This window comes from Lepus europaeus, chromosome 1 (genome assembly GCF_033115175.1).
Source record: "Lepus europaeus isolate LE1 chromosome 1, mLepTim1.pri, whole genome shotgun sequence".
Lineage (NCBI taxonomy): Eukaryota > Metazoa > Chordata > Mammalia > Lagomorpha > Leporidae > Lepus > Lepus europaeus.
In genome coordinates this window covers 85,692,073-85,711,751 of record NC_084827.1, presented here as the reverse complement: position 1 = coordinate 85,711,751, position 19,679 = coordinate 85,692,073, and the positions used below count along the sequence as shown (strand labels likewise).

The window sequence follows — 19,679 nt, the reverse complement described above, 5'->3', positions numbered from 1 at the left end:
TGTTTCCATATGCTCATCTTCTGGTTCACTCCCCAAATGCCCACAGTGGCCAGGGTTGGGCCAAAAGGAGCCATGAACTCAATCTAGGTATTCCATGTTGGATGGCAGGGACCCAGTTACTAGCACTATCACCTATTGCCTCCTAGAGTGTGTGTTAGCTGGAAGCTGGAATTGTGAGTGGAGCTGAGACTTGAACCCAGGCATTCCATTATGAAGTGTGAGTGTAGGCAAATATCCACTCCCATTATGATTATTTATAGTCACCCTACTGCAGCATAACATCAGAACTTCTTACTCCATTCTAACTATTATTTAGTGCCCATTAGTTAACCTTTCTCTATCCGGTACTCCTTCTCATTCTCCTCAGCTTCTGCTAATCACCATTATGCTCTTACTGCTATGTGATAAACTTAAATTCCACATATAAGGGAGATCATACAGTATGATTCTTTTGGTACTTGGCTTATTTCACTTAACATAATGACCTCCAGTTACCTCTATGTTGTTGACAAGATTTCATCTTTTGCGCTGGCATCATGGTGCAGTAGGTTAATCTTTGGCCTGTAGCGCCGGCATCCCATGTGGTCGCCAGTTCTAGTCCCAACTGCTCTTTTCCAATCTAGCTCTTTACTGTGGCCTGGGAAAGCAATAGAAGATGGCCCAAGTGCTTGGGCCCCTGCACCCGCATGGGAGACCAGGAAGAAGTACCTGGCTCCTGGCTTCAGATCGGCACAACTCTGGCCATCTGGGGAGTGACCAGCGGAAGAAAGACCTTTCTGTCTGTCTCTCCCTCTCACTGTCTGTAATTCTACCTTTCAAATAAATAAAATCTTTAAAAAAATTTCATCTTTTTTTATTAAAGATTTATTTATTTATTTGAAAGGCAGCGTTACAGAGAGAGAAAGAGAGAGAAGTCTTCTATACACTGGTTCACTCACCAAATGGCCACGACAACCAGAACTGAGCTGATCCGAAGCTAGGACCCAGGAGTTCTTCCGGGTCTCCCATGCAGGTGCAAGGGCCCAAGCACTTTGGCCATCTTCCATTGCTTTCCCAGGCCATAGCAATGAGCTGGATTGGAAGTGGAGCAGCCGGTACTTGAACCAGTGCCCATATAGGATGCCAGCACTGCAGGTGGTGGCTTTATCCACTACACCACAGTGCCAGACCCAATTTCATCCTTTTTAATGACTGGATAGTATTCTGTTCTGTATATGTTCCACATTTTTTATTTTTATTTTTAATTTTTTTAAAAGATTTTATTTATTTGAGAGGTAGAATTACAGACAGTGAGAGGGAGAGACAGACAGAAAGGTCTTCTGTCTGTTGGTTCACTCCCAGATGGCTGCAATGGCTGGAGCTGCGCCGATCCGAAGGCAGCAGCCAGGTGCCTCTTCTTGGTCTTCCACATGGTGCAGGGGCCCAAGGACTTGGGCCATCTTCTACTGCTTTCCCAGGCCATAGCAGAGAGCTGGATTGGAAGAGGGGCAGCTGGGACTAGAAATGGCACACATATGGGATGCCGGTGCCACAGGAGGAGGATTAACCTACTGCGCCATGGCACCGGCCCCTCCACATTTTCTTTATTTGTCAGTTGATGGACACTGCTGCCTTAGGCATGGAACACAGATGTCTCTTTGACAGACTGATTTCACTTTCCTTGGATGTATACCCAAGTAATGTTGAATCACATTGTAGTTCTGTATTTAGTGTTTACGGAAGCACATACTGTTTTCCACAGTAACGTACATTCATTACCTTTTTCTCTACATCTTTGCCCAGATTTGTTATCTTTTGTCTTTGTGATAATCTCATTGTGGTTTTGATTTGCATTTCCCAGAAGAATAGTGATATGAGCATTTTGCATGTACCTGTTGGCCATTCTTATGTCCTTTTTTTTTTTGTGTGTGTGTGTGTGGGGTGGGGGGTGAAAAGAACTTGAGAATTTATTGTAATCTATTTTTTTCTTTTTTTTAACTTTTATTTAGTAAATATAATTTTCCAAATTACAGTTTATGGATTACAATGGCTTCCCCCCCGCATAATTTCCCTCCCACTCGCACCCCTCCCATCTCCCGCTCCCTCTCCCATTCCATTCACATCAAGATTCATTTTCAATTATCTTTATATACAAAAGATCGATTTAGTATATATTAAGTAAAGATTTCATTAGTTTGCACCCACACAGAACATTAAGTGTAAAGTACTGTTTGAGTACTAGTTATAGCATTAATTCACATTGGACAACACATTAAAGACAGAGATCCCACATAAGGAGTAAGTACACAGTGACTCCTGTTGTTGACTTAACAATTTGGCACTCTTGTTTAAGGTGTCAGAAATCTCCCTAGGCTCTAGTCATGAGTTTCCAAGGCTATGGAAGCCTCTTGAGTTCGCTGACTTCGAACTTATTTAGACAAGGTCATAGTCAAACTGGAAGTTCTCTCCTCCCTTCAGAGAAGGGTACCTCCTTCATTGATGGCCCATTGTTTCTACTGTGATCTCACTCGCAGAGACCTTTCATTTAGGTTTTTTTTTTTTTTTTTTTTTTTTTGCCAGAGTGTTTTGGCTTTCCATGCCTAAAATACTCTCATGGGCTCTTCAGCCAGATCCAAGTGCCTTAAAGGCTGATTCTGAGGCCAGAGTGCTGTTTAGGACATCTGCCATTCTACGAGCCTGCTTTGTATCCCACTTCCCATGATGGATCGTTCTCTCCCTTTTTGGTTCTATCAGTTAGTATTCACAGACAGTAGTCTTGTTTGTGTGATCCCTTTGACCCTTAGACCTATCAGTGTGATCAATTGTGAACTGAAATTGATCACTTGGACTAGTGAGATGGCATTGGTACATGCAGTCTTGATGGGATTGTATTGGAATCCCCTGGCACATTTCTAACTCTTCTGTTTGGGGCAAGTCCGATTGAGCATGTCCCAAATTGTACATATCCTCCCTCTCTTATTCCCACTCTTATATTTAACAGGGATCACTTTTCAGTTAAATTTCAACACCTAAGAATAAATGTGTGTTGATTACAGAGTTCAACCAATAGTATTAACTAGAACAACAACAACAAAAAATACTAAAACGGATCAAGTATTAAATTGTACATCAATAGGACAAGGGCTGTTTCTCATAGTGTCCCTTTCACTTCAACAGGTTTCCTTTTTTGTGGTTGGTTAGTTGTCACCGATCAGGGAGAACATATGATGTTTGTCCCTTTGGGACTGGCTTAATTCATTCAGCATGATGTTTTCCAGATTCCTCCATTTTGTTGCAAATTACCAGATTTCATTGTTTTTGACTGCTGTATAGTTTTCTATAGAGTATATGTCCCATAATTTCTTTATCCAGTCTACTGTTGATGGGCATTTGGGTTGATTCCAGGTCTTAGCTATTGTGAATTGAGCTGCAATAAACATTAAGGTGCAGACAGCTTTTTTGTTTGCCAATTTAATATCCTTTGGGTAAATTCCAAGGAGTAGAATGTCTGGGTTGTATGGTAGGGTTATATTCAGGTTACTGAGGAATCTCCAGACTGGCTTCCATAGTGGCTTAACCAGTCTGCATTCCCATGAACAGTGGGTTAGTGTCTCTTTTTCCCCACATCCTCGCCAGCATCTGTTGTTGGTAGATTTTTGTATGTGAGCCATTCTGACTGGGTTGAGGTGAAACCTCATTGTGGTTTTGATTTACATTTCTCTGATGGCTAGTGATCTTGAACATTTTTTCATGTGTCTGTTGGCCATTTGAATTTCCTCTTTTGAAAAATGTCTACTGAGGTCCTTGGCCCATCTCTTAAGTGGGTTGTTTGTTCTGTTGTGGAATTTCTTGATCTCATTGTAGATTCTGGTTATTAATCCTTTATCTGTAGCATAGTTTGCAAATATTTTTTCCCATTCTGTCAGTTGCCTCTTCACTTTCTTGACTGTTTCTTTTGCATTACAGAAGCTTCTCAATTTGATGCAATCCCAAATGTTAATTTTTGCTTTGACTGCCTAGGCTTCTGGGGTCTTTTCCAAGAAGTCTTTGCCAGTGCCGATATCTTGCAGGGTTTCTCCAATGCTCTCTAATAATTTGATGGTGTTGGGTCGTAGATTTAAGTCTTTAATCCATGTTGAGTGGATTTTTGTGTAAGGTGTAAGGTCCCTACCTTCATGCTTCATGCTTCTGCATGTGGAAATCCAGTTTTCCCAGCACCATTTATTGAATAGACTGTCCTTACTCCAAGGATTGGTTTTGGATCCTTGATCAAATATAAGTTGGCTGTAGATGTTTGGGTTGATTTCTGGTGTTTCTATTCTGTTCCATTGGTCTATCCATCTGTTTCTGTACCAGTACCATGCTGTTTTTTTTTTTTTTTTGACAGGCAGAGTGGATAGTGAGAGAGAGAGAGACAGAGAGAAAGGTCTTTCTTTTTGCCGTTGGTTCACCCTCCAGTGGCTGCTGTGGCCAGCGCATCTTGCTGATCTGAAGCCAGGAGCCAGGTGCTTCTCCTGGTCTCCCATGCGGGTGCAGGGCCCAAGGACTTGGGCCATCCTCCACTGCCTTCCCGGGCCATAGCAGAGAGCTGACCTGGAAGAGGGACAACCGGGATAGAATCCGGTGCCCCAACGGGGACTAAAACCTGGTGTGCCGGTGCTGCAAGGCGGAGGATTAGCCTGTTAAGCCACAGCGCCGGCCTACCGTGCTGTTTTGATAACAACTGTGAAGAATGTCTTTGGTATCTTGATTGTTATTGCATTGAATTTTATGTCCTTTTTTGATAAATGTCATTTAGATCTGTCCATTTTTAAATTGGATTATTTGGGGTATTTGCTGTTGTGTTGTTTGAGTTCCTTGTAAATTTGGGCTATTATCTCCTTGTCAAATGTTAACTTGCAAAGTATTTTCTTTTACTTAGTAGGTTGCCTCTTAATTTTATTGATTATTTCCTTTGTTGTGCAGAAGCTCTTAGATGAAATCACATTTGTCTACTTTTCCTGTATTTCCTGTGCTGTTGGAGTCTGATTAAAAAAAAAAAAAGATCCTTGCCTATTTCAATGCCTTGAAGTGCTTCCCTTGTGTTTTCTTCTAGTAGTTTCAGATTTTCATCTTGAATCCATTTTGTATTGCCTTTTGAAAATGGTAAGAGATATGGGGTCTAATTTGATTCTTCTGTGTGTGTATATACAATTTTCCCAGTACCATTTATTGAAAACACTGGCCATTTTCCCAGTGTGTATTTCTAGCATTTTTTTGTTGGCTTACCTCTAAGGTCACTATTCTGTTCCATTCATCTGTGTGTGTATTTTTATGCCAATACTGTGCTGTTTTAATTACTGTAGCTTTGTGACATAGTTTAAAGTCAGGTCATGTAATCTCTCCTGTTTTGTCTTTTTGCTCAAGATTGCTTTGACAATATTTGATATTTTTGTGGTTCCACACAAATTTGGTAGTATTGTGTCTAGTTCTCTGAAAAAAAAAATTGGTATGTTGATAGGGATTGCACAGATTCTGTAAATTGCTTTGTAATGCTGTGTAAATTGCTGTGTAATATTATTGATTCTTCCAATCTATGAACACGGCATGTCTTTCCATTTCTTTATGTCCTCTTCAGTTTCTTTCACCAGTGTTTTATGGTGTTCACTGTGGAGACCTTTGCTTCAATTTTTTCCTAGGTATTTTTTTTTGTTTGTTTGTAGCTATTTTAAATGAGATTGCTTTCTTGATTTCTTTTTTTTTTTTAATTAATTTATTTTTTTTTTGCCAGGCAGAGTTAGTGAGAGAGAGAGAGAGAGAGAGAGAGAGAGAAAGTTATAGACAGTGAGAGAGAGACAGAGAGAAAGGTCTTCTTTCCGTTGGTTCACTCCCCTAATGGCTGCTACGACCGGCACTGCGCCGATCGGAAGCCAGGAGCTGGGTACTTCCTCCTGGTCTCCTATGCAGGTGCAGGGACCCAAGCACTTGGGCCATCCTCCACTGCCTTCCAGGGCCACAGCAGAGGGCTGTACTGGAAGAGGAGCAACTGGGACAGAATCCGGTGCCCTAACCAGGACTAGAACCCGGGGTGCCCGCGCCGCAGGCAGAGGATTAATTAGCCTAGTGAGCTGCAGCACTGGCCCGCTTTCTTGATTTCTTTTTAGATGATTTTCCATTGGTGTGTAACAATGCTGCTGAGTTTTGTAATTTCACTTTGTTTTCTGCTTGTCAAGTTTTGGTATACTATCAAAAAATAACATGCACAATTAACCTGGCAGGATATTAATATTAATACATACTTCTGTTTTGTTGCTACATATTTGTGCAAGGCCATTTTTTTTTCCATTTAAATCAATCAGTCACAACAGATTGTATGAGAAACTGTTACGAGTGTCCAACTGTCATCTATTAAGGTAGAGATGAAAGAAATTCACAAAACTTATTTGTCAATATCATTTCTCTAAGATTTTTTTTAAATTTTGGAAAGCAATTATTTTAAACAAAATGTGTTACTAAATATGTTACATTAAAGTTTTTTGAATAAATATTAAAATTTAATGTAAGTATTAATGATTATATTCCACATAGACAAAAGTTCTTAATGACTGCTCAATAATTTTTAAGAACACAAAGGAATCCTGATACTAAAAAGCTTGAGAATGATTTCTTTAAGGGAAGGTGGCTGGACTCAACAAATTAGTGAAGTTCTAAAGTTTTAGTCTTTTGAATACTCCTTTGAAATGAGGTCTGCGTGCCTCTGATTTCTTTTTCCGATTGGAAGGATATGTCGCTGGACTTCCTGGGACATACATATATTTTCAAAAATTTTCATATTTATTTAAGATGATGTTACCTATGTGGTTGCTGTCCCAAATTGAGATATGGTTCATGGTTATTCCAGTTGGTCTGTTCATGTCTGATACTGCTCTTTTGCTTGTGAGATGTGCATGTAGTTTTCACAGTTGTTCACTGTGGTAACCTACTTCAGGATTACAGTGAGACACACTTTTCTGAAACAAAACTGTCGTTTTCTCTGAAGTGTGTATACGAGGCTAATCTTTCCTGACGTTTCATAGTTATTTCCTGGTACAGCCAATCTACAATTTCTGAATGTTGTGAATTAGTTATTTTCAATAATATGATATGAGTTACAGATGGATTCTGTAGTGCTGTTAATATAATGGGCATTACACCTCATTGTGAGCCATTAACATCTTTCTGTGGAGAATTATATTTTGACTCATGGAAATCTAGCCAAATATGTGTCTTCATTGCACTACAGCAGTGGCAGGAAATCTCTGCTTTTGCTTTTCAGTGGAAGCAGAATTATTAGAGCTTTAACAGCAGCAAGAGAGAGATTCTTAAGCTGTCCATGCTCAAGAGTCATAGGTATCTTGGGCATTCTATCTGGGTATAAGTTGTTAGGTAAAATTTTCAGGTAAAGCAGGTATAGAAATTTTGGACCAGCTACTAGTGAAGGGATGTTCTAGAATATGCTAGGGGATGATATATTCCCTTTTGTGGCAGAGGCTAAAAATAAATATCTGAAGTTGTATATTTGTAGGTAGGGATATCTCTCTGCATGTTTGGAGTTTGTTTTCTTGCTTGGTTATTTTATCAGCTGAATATAAGCAACAGAATGACAGACTGGTTGGGAAGGTTGAACTGATCTTAGGCCAAAATTTTGAAGGTAAAAGGAAGGTGATGAACTTCAGGAACAGTCAGAATCAGGAGTGGTGGAGTGTTGGATATACAGGCTATTCCCAAGAACCCCCAAACAAATATTCACTCCAGTGTGGATGCTACAGGCAAGAATAGAACTTTGGATCAGCAGTACTGTTTAAAAGCATGCTATGACATAACCTGTTGTCCTGGTGTGTCTGGCAGGAAGTACAGCTATGTAATACATTGGTATCTAATACAGGAAGCCTGTTACGAAGAATGGTTGATATAAAGTAGAAATCTAGAATCAGAAATCTAGATCACAGCAGAGGCCAAGATTGGAAAACTGGAATTTGACCTGAAACTGAGGTCTGTCTGGTTTCTGCCCAAGGGTCAGTATTGACTCCTTGGGTTGAGGAAAGGCTGGTAAGGCTGAGTCAGAGGGAGAGCCGAGCCATTTTAGCCACCTGCATTGTAGTAACAAGGCTGATCCAACAAGTACTAAGTTGAAAGGATGGAAGTTGGGCAGGGGAAAATTGGGTTATTATAATCTTTCTACTCAGATTCTTCATGAAGCGAATGCTAGGTATCACATTACCTACATACCAAAAAGCCCTCTTGGCCAGAGTTGGCAAACCTTTTCTTTTAAGGACCATATAGTAAATATTGTAGGCTTTATGAGTCAAATGGTCTTTGATACACCTACTCAAGTGTGTCACTGTAGTGAGAAAGTAGCTGAGTAAAAATACTTAAGTGAAGGAATGTGGCTGTGTTCCAATAGACTTATTTATGGAAACTGAAATTTGAATTTCATTTAACTTTTAACTTGTCAGAAAATATTAATCTTCTTAAAAAGCCTTTTTTAACCTTTTAAAAACATAAACACATTCTTATATCACAGTTATACAAGAAGAGACAACATGTCTCTTTGGTCCATGGGCTGACCCATGTTTTATGCAAATAAATGAATGTCAGTTATGATGCAGAAAGCTTAGCAATATTGCAATAGATGCTCTCCAGGACAATGCTATTGGTGATACTGTCTTGTTTTATAGGTGACACTGATGATAAAAATCCGTTCAAGAATTTAGATGTGACATCTGCAGCAGGTTCAAATCTCTCAGCTATAAGACAAACTGGATACTTCATAAGGATTGTCATCTATTATGCACAGAGAGCCAAAGTCCATTACTGAAATTATCTGAGTGAGCTGCCTGCTGGGTCCAGTGATGCACTAGTAGACAAAGAAGTTGAAAAAGAAGGCTGCCATACTCTCTGGATGACTGGCAGAGTGTGACACCAATATGGCATCAAGCCCTACTATGATTCCAAGGACTTCATGACTGAATAAAAAAATTAAAAAAAAATTGTTAGTGATGGTTGGTATGGTTGTAGTAAATTTTGATGTTGACTGTGTAATGTATTATCATTCCATAATGATATGTGACAATTGCTTTGATAATTGAATCTTAAAGATCTTTATGAAACTCAGTGTTACCATCTTTTAGTACTGGATTCTCTTATTCTTAGGGAAACACAATGAAGAAAAACATCTGTTTTCTAAAATGGTTAATTTAAGGACAGTGATTTTCACATGGAATTTTTTGCTTGAAATTTGTGAAATTGTGCTGTCAGATAGAATATTTATTTGCTGAAAGCTACTATACCCAAAATTTTCTAGGTAAACATTAGTTTGAATAGACTTTTGTATTCAATACTAAGTAAATTAATATCTTCAGACCTCTTAACTAAATTGACTTAAAATGATTTAACAACCAGATAGGAACTGGGAATATATGTATTTTTTTTTTTTAGAACTTCTGGGTCATAAGAAAACTGGAAAATCAAAGTATTTTCTGAATGAAACTTATGTTTTATTTAGTTAAGAGTTTCCCCTTTTGATGTATGCAGCTATCTATAGCATTATTAGAAGATTTGAAAGCAGTACTGGAAAACGAGGTTTGTACCTTTTCTCAAAGTTGCATCACATTTTTTTTCCCCCTCGGTGAATCTTAAACATTAAAAATCTAAGCATTCAACAAAAACTCTGAAAGTTTACCATATAAAAACATTGATTACATTTTACATAGCTCGTACAGCTCATCCACAGACAGAAAAAGGTTCCCTCATGACTTATCTTGAGATTTTTATTTAAAACATATACTGTTCAAATTCAGTTTGTCAGTGTGCCACTGCCACTACTGCACGTTTTTTGGTCTGCGTGCAGTGCAGCTAACATAGCCATCCTGCAAGGGAAATGATCTGCAAGTTGCTGGATAGTGGAAGTTACACACATCTAATTTACAAGTCAGATTAGAGATCAGAATCATATGATAGCTTTATGTGGAAATTATTTCATTTTATGGTTTCTGGGCTATTTTATCATTGAAACAATGCCTGTGACTGAAAGACAGTTGTGTTGTAGCATTTGAATATCTTAAACTCTTTTAAATCTGGTCTGAAAAGGCTATTCCTGTAGATACTTAAATCCTAACACTCAGGAATTTTGTCAGAATGCCTTGTATCAATTTATTGTGCCATCATTGAACTGCCTTGTGGATTGGATTTGAGATTACTATGATTGCTATTTGGAAAACTTTGCCATTTTAAAATATAAGCGACTTTAGGAAGGATTAGGCTTGTGTGTGTGTGTGTGTGTGTGTGTTTAAAGTAGCAGCACCATATTACCTTATATATAATACATACTTAATAAAATACATGTGGATATAACATTGACATCCCATACAAATTAGGAAATCTGTTGTTGTCTCTTGAAATCCTTCTAAAAAAGGGAGAAAGGACAATAAGTAGAACACTGTATAGTTATTGCTTTTTTTCTATTTAAAGTGAGCATTTTTCAAAATACACAAGAGTACATATATATAGTTTGATAAGTTGCAGTTATTGTTAATTCACCAGTACCAGTTTAAATTGGGCATCATCTCTTAAAAAATGATTATTAAAAAATTCATTATAGAATTGGTAATGCCATTTAATTGAGTTTGGGGACATGGTTGCAAAAAATCATGTGTGTTAAATCTTTTAGTTGGTCCTTAAACCACAAATTGATTTATTGAGTATAATCAAGAGAAGAAGAAAATGCAGGTGTTTAAAGCAACTTTTTTTAAAAGATTTATTTATCCCTTTGAAAGAGTTACGGGGCGGGGGGGGGGGGGAGGGAGGTCTTCCATCCACTGGTTCACTCCCCAGTTGGCCATGACAGCCAGAGCTGTGCTGATCTGAAGCCAGGAGCCAGGAGCTTCTTCCAGGTCTCCCATGCAGATGCAGGGGCCCAAGGACTTAGGCATCTTCTACTGCTGTCCCAGGCCACAGCGGAGAGCTGGATCGGAAGTGGAGCAACCGGGACTTGAACTGGTGCCCATATGGGATGCTTGCATTGCAGGCGGTGGCTTTTACCTGCTGTGCCATAGCACCAGCCCCCTAAAGCAACTTTTATGTCAGCAGTCAAAAGAATATTTAGTTTTATCTTCCCTGTGTGGTCTTATGAGAGAGCAATGGGCTTTGGGGGGTCTTGAGAGTTCATCAGTTGTGTCTTTTTCTTCACTATCTTTTATGAAGGACCTATTTAGTCACGATATTCATAGGATATGAAGCAGAGAATGATCTTGACTTTCATAGATTTTTTTTTTAAAGGTTATTTTATTTGACAGGCAGAGCTACAGAGAGGGAGTGACAGCTAGAAGTTTTCCATCTGTTGGTTCACTCCCCAAATGGCTGCCAAAATCAGGATCCAAGTGCTTTATCCTGGTCTCCCATGTGGGTGCAGGGGCTTAAGCACTTCGGCCATTTTCTGCTGCTTTCGAAGGCCATTAGCAGGGAGTTGCATCCGAAGTGGTGCGGGTTGGACTCTAACCTGCATTCATATGGTATGCCAGCAATGCAATTGGCAGCTTAACCCTATGTACCAGTGTACCAGCACCAACTTTAGTAGGTTTTTAAAAAAAGACTTAGAGAAAAATTAATCTAAGCTGAAGGTGTAGTATATACTATTGTAGCTCATTTTATAGAGCAGTGTAATAATGTATCCTAAACATGAGTACTTTGGCACTTTGGTGAGGATGATGGTAATGAAGACAAGACAGGAAAAAACATTACTGAAATTATTGAACTCAATGTCTGAATGGAGTGGGAGGAGGAGGCATTAGGGCTAGTGGTTAAGCTACTGGTTAAGATGCTTGGATCCTACATTGGAGTGCCTGGATTTGAGTCCTGTTTCCACTTCGGATTTTGGAGGCAACAGGTGATGACTCAAGTAGTTGGGTCCCTGTCACCTTCATGAGAACCTGGGTTGAAGTTCTGGATACCATTTTTTTTTTTTTTTTGACAGAGTGGACAGTGAGAGAGACAGAAAGGTCTTCCGGTCTTCCTATTCCGTTGGTTCACCCCCCAGTGACCACTGTGGCTGGTGCACTGTGAGCAGCGCACCGTGCTGATCCGAAGCCAGGAGCCAAGTGCCTTCTCTTGGTCTCCCATGTGGGTTCAGGGCCCAAGGACCTGGGCCATCCTCCATTGCACTCCCGGGCCACAGCAGAGAGCTGGACTGGAAGAGAAGCAACCAGGACAGAATCTGGCACCCCAACCGGGCCTAGAACCCAGTGTGCCAGCACCGCAGATGGAGGATTAGCCTAGTGAGCTGTGGTGCCGGCCTGGAAAGCAGTTTTGTCCCAGCCTAGTGCTGGCTGTTGTAGGCATTTGGGGAGTGAACTAGTGAGTAGGAACTCTTTATGTCTGTCTCTCAAATAATTAATAGCATAATTTAAAAGCAAGTATTGGACTGTAAATTTTTAAAAAAAGATTTGTTTATTTGAAAGGCAGAGCTGGGAGTGGGGGAAGAGGGAGAGGGAGAGAGATTGAGATTCCTTGCTTCCTCTGGTACATATCTAAATGCTCTCAACAGCCAGGGCTGGGCCAGTCTGAACTAAGAGCCTGGAACCATAACACCAGCCTCTAGGGGAAAAAAACCCCCATATTTAAAGATTTATTTGTATTTGAAAGTTATAGAGGGAGGAAGAGACAAGGAGAGAGAGAGAGAGAGAGACCTTCCATCTGCTGCTTCACTCTCCAGATGTCCACAATGGCCAGGGCTGTGCCAGGCTGAAGCCAGGAGCTTCATTCAAGTCTCACAAAAATGGGTACAGGGGTTCATGGACTTGGGCCATCCTCCTCTGCTTTCCCAGGCATATTAGTAGGGAGCAGCCAGGACATGAACTGGTGCCCGTATGGGATGCCAGTGTCACAGGCGGAGGCTTAACTGCTATACTACAATGTGCCAACACCCAATTTTTTTTTTTAATTGCTTGAAGATACAGGCAGAAAAAGAAAACAGGTCATAGCAAATAAAACATGGATAAAAGGTAAAAAGTAGGAGGGCTGGGGCTGGCATTGTGGTACAGCAGGATAAGATACCCCTTGTGTTGTCTGCATGCCATATCTGAATTCCAGCTACTCTGCTTCCAGTCCTGGTCCCTGCTGATGCAACTGGGAAGGCAATGGAAGACGGAACAGGTGCTTGGGTGCCTGCCACCCATGTGGGAAACCAGCATGGAATTCTTGGCTTCAGCCTAGCTCAGTCCTGTCTGTTGTGGCCATTTGGGGAGTTCACCAGTGGATGGAAGATATCCCTTGCTCTTTCTCGCTCTTCTGTCACTCTGCCTTTCTAAATAAATAAATAAACCTTAAAAAAGGGCAAGGTGGTGATCCAAGAATGAAGTAGTTGGTAGTCAACATTCTCCCAAAAGCAATTTATATAGATTCAATGTGATACCAATCAAAATACCAAAGACATTCTTCTCAGATCTAGAAAAAATGATGCTGAAATTCATATGGAGACACAAGAGACCTCGAATAGCTAAAGCAATCTTGTACAACAAAAAGCCGGAGGCATCACAATACCAGATTTCAGGACATATTACAAGGCAGTTGTTATCAAAACAGCATGGTACTGGTACAGAAACAGATGGATAGACCAATGGAACAGAATAGAAACACCAGAAATCAACCCAAACATCTACAGCCAACTTATATTTGATTAAGGATCCAAAACCAATCCTTGGAGTAAGGACAGTCTATTCAATAAATGGTGCTGGGAAAACTGGATTTCCACGTGCAGAAGCATGAAGCAAGACCCCTACCTTACACCTTACACAAAAATCCACTCAACATGGATTAAAGACTTAAATCTACGACCCGAAACCATCAAATTATTAGAGAGCATTGGAGAAACCCTGCAAGATATCGGCACCGGCAAAGACTTGGAAAAGACCCCAGAAGCCTAGGCAGTCAAAGCCAAAATTAACATTTGGGATTGCATCAAATTGAGAAGCTTCTGTACTGCAAAAGAAACAGTCAAGAAAGTGAAGAGGCAACTGACAGAATGGGAAAAAAATAATTGCTAAATAGATTTGTAACTATTAACTTGGCTGGCTGAGGTTTTATTTTCATTTCATGTTATAGGTAGCATACATTTTAATCTGAGTTCTAATGTGCATGTTGCCTGTTTTATGCAGTAGCTTCTCATTAAGTATATATATAATTAAATGAGGTTTTAAAAAAAATTTATTTGAAAGGAAGAGACAGAAATCTTCCATCTACTGGTTCACTTCCCAGATGGTTGCAATAGCAAGGGCTGGGCCAGGCTGAAACCAGGAGCTTCATCTAGGTCTCCCAGATGGCTGTAAGGACTCAAGTATTTTGGTCATTCTCCAATGCTTTTCCAGGCCATTAGCAGGGATTTAGATTGGAAATGGAGCAGCTAGGATATGAACTGGCGCCTACATGGAATACTGACATCACAGGCAGTGGCTTTACCTGATTTGCTAGAACACTGGCCCTAAGTGAGATAATTGAAATATGAATAACATACTGATCTACTAAGTTAAAATTTAATGACCAGTGAGGGATGTTCTTTCTCCCCCATTTTTTAAGGTGTTTACTCAATAGCTGTCCTCCCCCCATTTTTTTTTTTTTTGTAAATCTGTATTTTACAATGAGTTGCTTAAAGTAGGTTTTCATTCATAATAAGTAAAGTGATAAATGTAGGGTAATTGCACCTTTGATAATAGGGAGATGACTAGGAGTCATGTATTTTAGGATTTCTGCTAAAGCTACTAGACTGAAAGCAAACGGTTGTAAGTAACCTTGCATTCTAAAAAAATACATGTGAACTTAGTCAAAGGGTAGAATTGGTTCACATACAATATCCACTTTCCACATATGGGAGAAATTGGAAAAGAGGGAGTAAAGGTGTTATTCAGGTGAAGACTTGTTAATCTAGTGGGAAGTTAGTGCTGTTACATTTTCCTGTTTCCTCAAAATGACCCTTGTTTCCAACCCAGGGTTTGGGTGTATCTGCCAAAAGTGTAAATTGGTATTTAATTTTCTGCCTTTGTGTTTAATGAGTTGTTGAATCTTGTTTCTTCGTGCTGCAGTTTTACCTACTAGAGCATGGCATACATTTCTGAGAGTTTGGAGCATACCTGAAGGTAGCATTCTCAGAGGGGAGGAGATTGACTGAAGCCAGTGAGATGGCAATTTGCATGACAAGGCAGTAGGGGGAGGAGTCTGCATTTGTCCATCTGGTGAGGTAAAATCGCCTGAGTTTTTTGTGGTGCAGGTGGACATCATGGGAGGTAGGTAACCAGGCTTGAGTGATCGTGACACATCCTGCCAGGGAAGGCTGCTTGCCACATGAGGGGATTCTTTGGGGATAGTGAGAGCTTAGCCTAACAATGTATCCCCCACACACGGGAACTAAGCAGCATGGTAAGGCCAGCTTCTTTTTGCTTGCTGTAACTAAAGTCCACCCTGCCATGAATCCCAACATATGCCGTCTGAACCAGGCTCTTTGGAGAGTGAAAGAGGACACTATCAGCAATACACAGGAATAGACAGATCATCTTCCCCATAACCATCCAGTAAACCCCCCATGGAATTAGGTCGGACTTTTGTCCTTTTCTCTGCCTATCCTAAATCAAGGGAACCAGAAGGTGAGGAGAGAAATGGAGAAAAATGAGACTTGGAAGGACTATTGATTATATTCTTCCTCTTGGCTGTTCTGGAGTTCAGATAAGAGGTGTATGGATACTCTGAATAAGATATGAAATTGAAGGTTTAAATTGGACCAGACTATATAGATTAGCATATAACTCATTGAATCCAGTCCATTTGATGAGTTTCCTGGTTTTAGTAGGATTTTAGTTTAATTGAACAAAGCTTTAGTGAGTACTTACAATATAGTAAGTAAGGTACTGTGTTGGGCATTTCATGGAAGGCCAATATGGCCATGCATTTTCTGTCCTCAGGGAGCACTAGTTTTAGTGTAAATGGTTGAAGTTAATCCATGACAGAATGACATAACTGCTCTGAACATTCAGCAGGCAGTGCTTTGAGAATGTGGAAAGAACAGTGTATACGACTGGGGTTCAGGGTAGGTTTTGGGGAGGAGACTGAGTTTGGGCTGGACCTTGAAAGAAGACAAAGGTATCAAGTGGAAAGAAAACTTCTAGGGTGGGGGAGTAGTCAAAGCCATGGAATTAGTAGTAAAGAGACAGCCGGGAAGAAGTAAAGCTCATTCACTCTGGCACATGAAAATTTTACATTTTAGAAAATTGTTTCGGCCGGCGCCGTGGCTTAACAGGCTAATCCTCCGCCTTGCGGTGCTGGCACACCGGGTTCTAGTCCCGGTCGGGGCACCGGATTCTATCCCGGTTGCCCCTCTTCCAGGCTAGCTCTCTGCTATGGCCTGGGAAGGCAGTAGAGAATGGCCCAAGTCCTTGGGTCCTGCACCCGCATGGGAGACCAGGAGAAGCACCTGGCTCCTGGCTTCGGATCAGCGCGATGCGCCGGTCGCAGCGGCCATTGGAGGGTGAACCAACGGCAAAAAGAAAGACCTTTCTCTCTGTCTGTCTCTCTCTCACTATCTATTCTGCCTGTCAAAGAAAAAAAACAAACAAACAAACAAGAAAATTGTTTCAACCACCAGTTTTGCATGCTTCCCATATGTTATAATTCCGGTTGAAATTTGGTAGTTTTACATGTGATTTGTGCATTTCTTTAGTAATACATGGAGTGTCTTCCTTTACGAGATGCAGTGTGCATTTTCAACTTGGAAACATTGCTCACTTTAGAAACTGATGGTTATAAACATCGAAACCAAACTTCTAAGTCTAATCACAAAAATCTATTACTTTGATTTGCGACAATAAAATGTAAAGAAGATGACAATTTTTACATATGATCCTCAGAAGCATTTGGCAGTGCAATTAGTTTCATAACAAGTAATTGTTTTTTAAATCTTTTCAAAGTAAGAATGAGTATCTTGATGCTAGTGTCACTTTTAAGTAACTATAGCTCCAGGAATATGTTCACATTATTATCTTAAATATATACCTTATCTGTCCATATTGCTGTACTTCAGATGTGAAGGTAAAAATAAAGATGTGAAGTGCTTAGCAGACTCCTATAGATTTATGTAAATCAGAAAACACAAGCAATCCATTAGTCTCAATGTTGAAGGCCTGATATATTCAGTTCAAGTATGGATTATGTCCCATAAATTTCATACATAAGCACACACACACTTGCCCCATCATACCTAGTAATTTACTTGCAAAAAGCCAAAAACAAATAACTATTTCTAGGGATTCCAGACATATATTCAGGCATCCTGAGACATTTTTGTATGCATATCTAAAGTTATGTAAGTATTTAAATGTCCAAAGCTCAGATCTTTTTACACAAAGTTTTTCATTTTTAGTGTCCCCCATCTAAATTAATGTTAAGTGCATCTGTGTTAGACCAAAAGCTTTGGTGTCATCCCTGACTTTTCTTTCTTTCGCATCCACAGCTCATCTATCAGCAGTTCATGTTGACTCCGTCATGAAAATAGAATATGAATCTGACTCCTCCCACCTCCTTCACTACTACCAGGTCCAAGCCATGGTCATCTCTTTCTTGGCTTGTTTTATTAGTCAGCTGACTGAATTCACAGCTGCTTGTTAACAATCTGAAACTCAGCACTTCAGTCTGGGCTCAGTGCTGTAGCCAGAATAATTACAAGAAAACATAAGTAAAATTCCATCTTTCTTCAATTCTCCACTTCAGTTGTTTCCTTCCTTACTCACTGTAAAAGCTACTATCTCTTTAGTAGCCTACAAGGCTCTATATGATACTGCCTCCTTTGCAGTCACATTTTTTCATATCTTTGCTTACTGCCTTCTGTTCACTCCTGGTGCTGGGTTGGCCCTTGAACAGCTGGCCTCAGAGCCTTTGCCCTGCCTGCTGCATGGAATGCTCTTTCCCCAGGAGCTGCTTAGCTTTCTTGAGTCTTTACTCAGACGTTAAACCCCTAGAGAGTCCTCCTTGACCATCTTGTTTAAAATGTTCCTTTCCTCCTCACTGCCTTATTTTTCTCATTAGCTCTTCTACCTACTTAGTGCATATTTCACTTTTTTAATGATCTATGATCTGTTAGGATGAAACTTGATGAGTGTAGGGAATTTTGTCTGTTCACTACTATACCATGAGACTTAAAATCATTCCCAGCTTTTAATGTATATTTGATTAAATGGTCAAAAGACAATAAAATAAAAGACTTGTTGGGGTTACACTGGTAGTAAAACTTGATTTGTCTTTTGTTGGCGTTGTGGGTGAGTGATGCTCTCCCCAAATGTCTGTTAATTTTTAAAATTATGTCAGTATTATTTACGTATAATAAAATGCACTTATTTTAAGTTAGCAGGTCAGTGAGTTTTGACAAATATTCAGTCTCCTGTAACTGCTACTCTATTAAAAGTATAGGACGTTTCTATCACGTCAGAATTCTTGTGTTCCTTTGTGGTCATTCTTTCACCCTCTGGTTCTCCTCTGCAGGCAACTAGTGATCTGACTTTGCTGTAGAGTTCATATTAAATGGAATCAGTCATGTATTAGTCACTGTTTTTAACATGATATTTTTAAGGCTTCCTGTATTAGTGTGTGTCTCAGTAGTTTGCTCCTTTTCATTGCAGAATAGTGTTCCATTGTATAAATGTGCCACAGTTTGCTTTTTCACTTATCTGTTCCTGGACATTTTTGTCTGTAATAAATGATGCTGCCATGAAGGTTCATGTATAAGTCTTTGTGTATGTGTACTTGAATTCTTCTGGATTACTTACCCAGAAATAGAATTGGGTCATATGGTAAGTATATGTGGAACTTTGTAAGAAACTATTCAACTGTTTTCTAAGCTGATTGAGCCATAATCAATAGTGGTGTTTGAAAGTTCCAGTTGTTCCACATTCTGGCCAGCACTTGCCGTATTTCTTCTAAATTCAGAAATTCTACTGGATGTGTAGTGTTTCTCATTGTGTGTTTGTGTGGTGTGTTTTAAGATTTCTTTACTTACCTATTTGAAAAGCTGAATGAATGAACGATGGAGAGCAAGGGAGTGAGAGTGAGAGAGAATGAAAGAGGAAAGTCTTCTATCTAATGGTTCGCTTGCCAACAGCAAGGACTGGGCCAGACTAATTCCAGGAGCCAGTAACTAAATCTGAGTCCCTCACTAGGGTGACAGGGACCCAAGTACTTGAGCATCAACTACTGTTTCTCAGGGTGTACTTTAGCATGAAGCTGCATATGGCACCTTTTGAGGATCAGAACTTGTACATTTTGAATAGGTCTGGTTTATCAGTATTTTCTTTTATGCATTCCTTTCTTGTCTTTTGTCGAAGAAATCTTGGAGTAACTCCAGTTTATAAAGACTTTTCCCTGTGTTCCAAACATTTTACAATTTTAGTGTGCCACAATTTGGCACATTAAGAATTTTTTTCAATCACATTTTTACACTTGGTTGCTGGTCTTTTTTCTATTTTGAGTTCATCTTTATGTGAAGTGTGAGGGAAGGATCAAGTTCATTCTTTTCCTACCCAGTTGTCATATCTACAGACCATTTGTTGAAATCTTTTTTTCTTTTGAGTTACGTTGCAACTTTTGTTAAAAATCAACCGATCAGGTATATGTGTGTCTCTTCTTGTACTGTATTATGTTGGCATGTATGTCTG

At 39.8% G+C, this 19,679-nt stretch overlaps 1 protein-coding gene across 4 annotated transcripts in view; it reads left to right on the top strand.

Annotated features, from left to right (window-relative positions):
- The window catches only part of GTDC1 (glycosyltransferase like domain containing 1), a 435,900-nt gene that overhangs the window by 7,972 nt on the left and 408,249 nt on the right, over positions 1-19,679 (top strand). The window contains exon 1 of one of the 4 annotated variants that reach the window (XM_062186302.1): positions 16,799-17,707. The exons of the other annotated variants lie outside the window; for them this stretch is intronic. The gene's annotated coding sequence lies outside the window, so the exon portion shown is untranslated. Of the gene's footprint in view, positions 1-16,798; positions 17,708-19,679 lie in introns of those variants that run through there. 4 annotated transcript variants of the gene reach the window in all.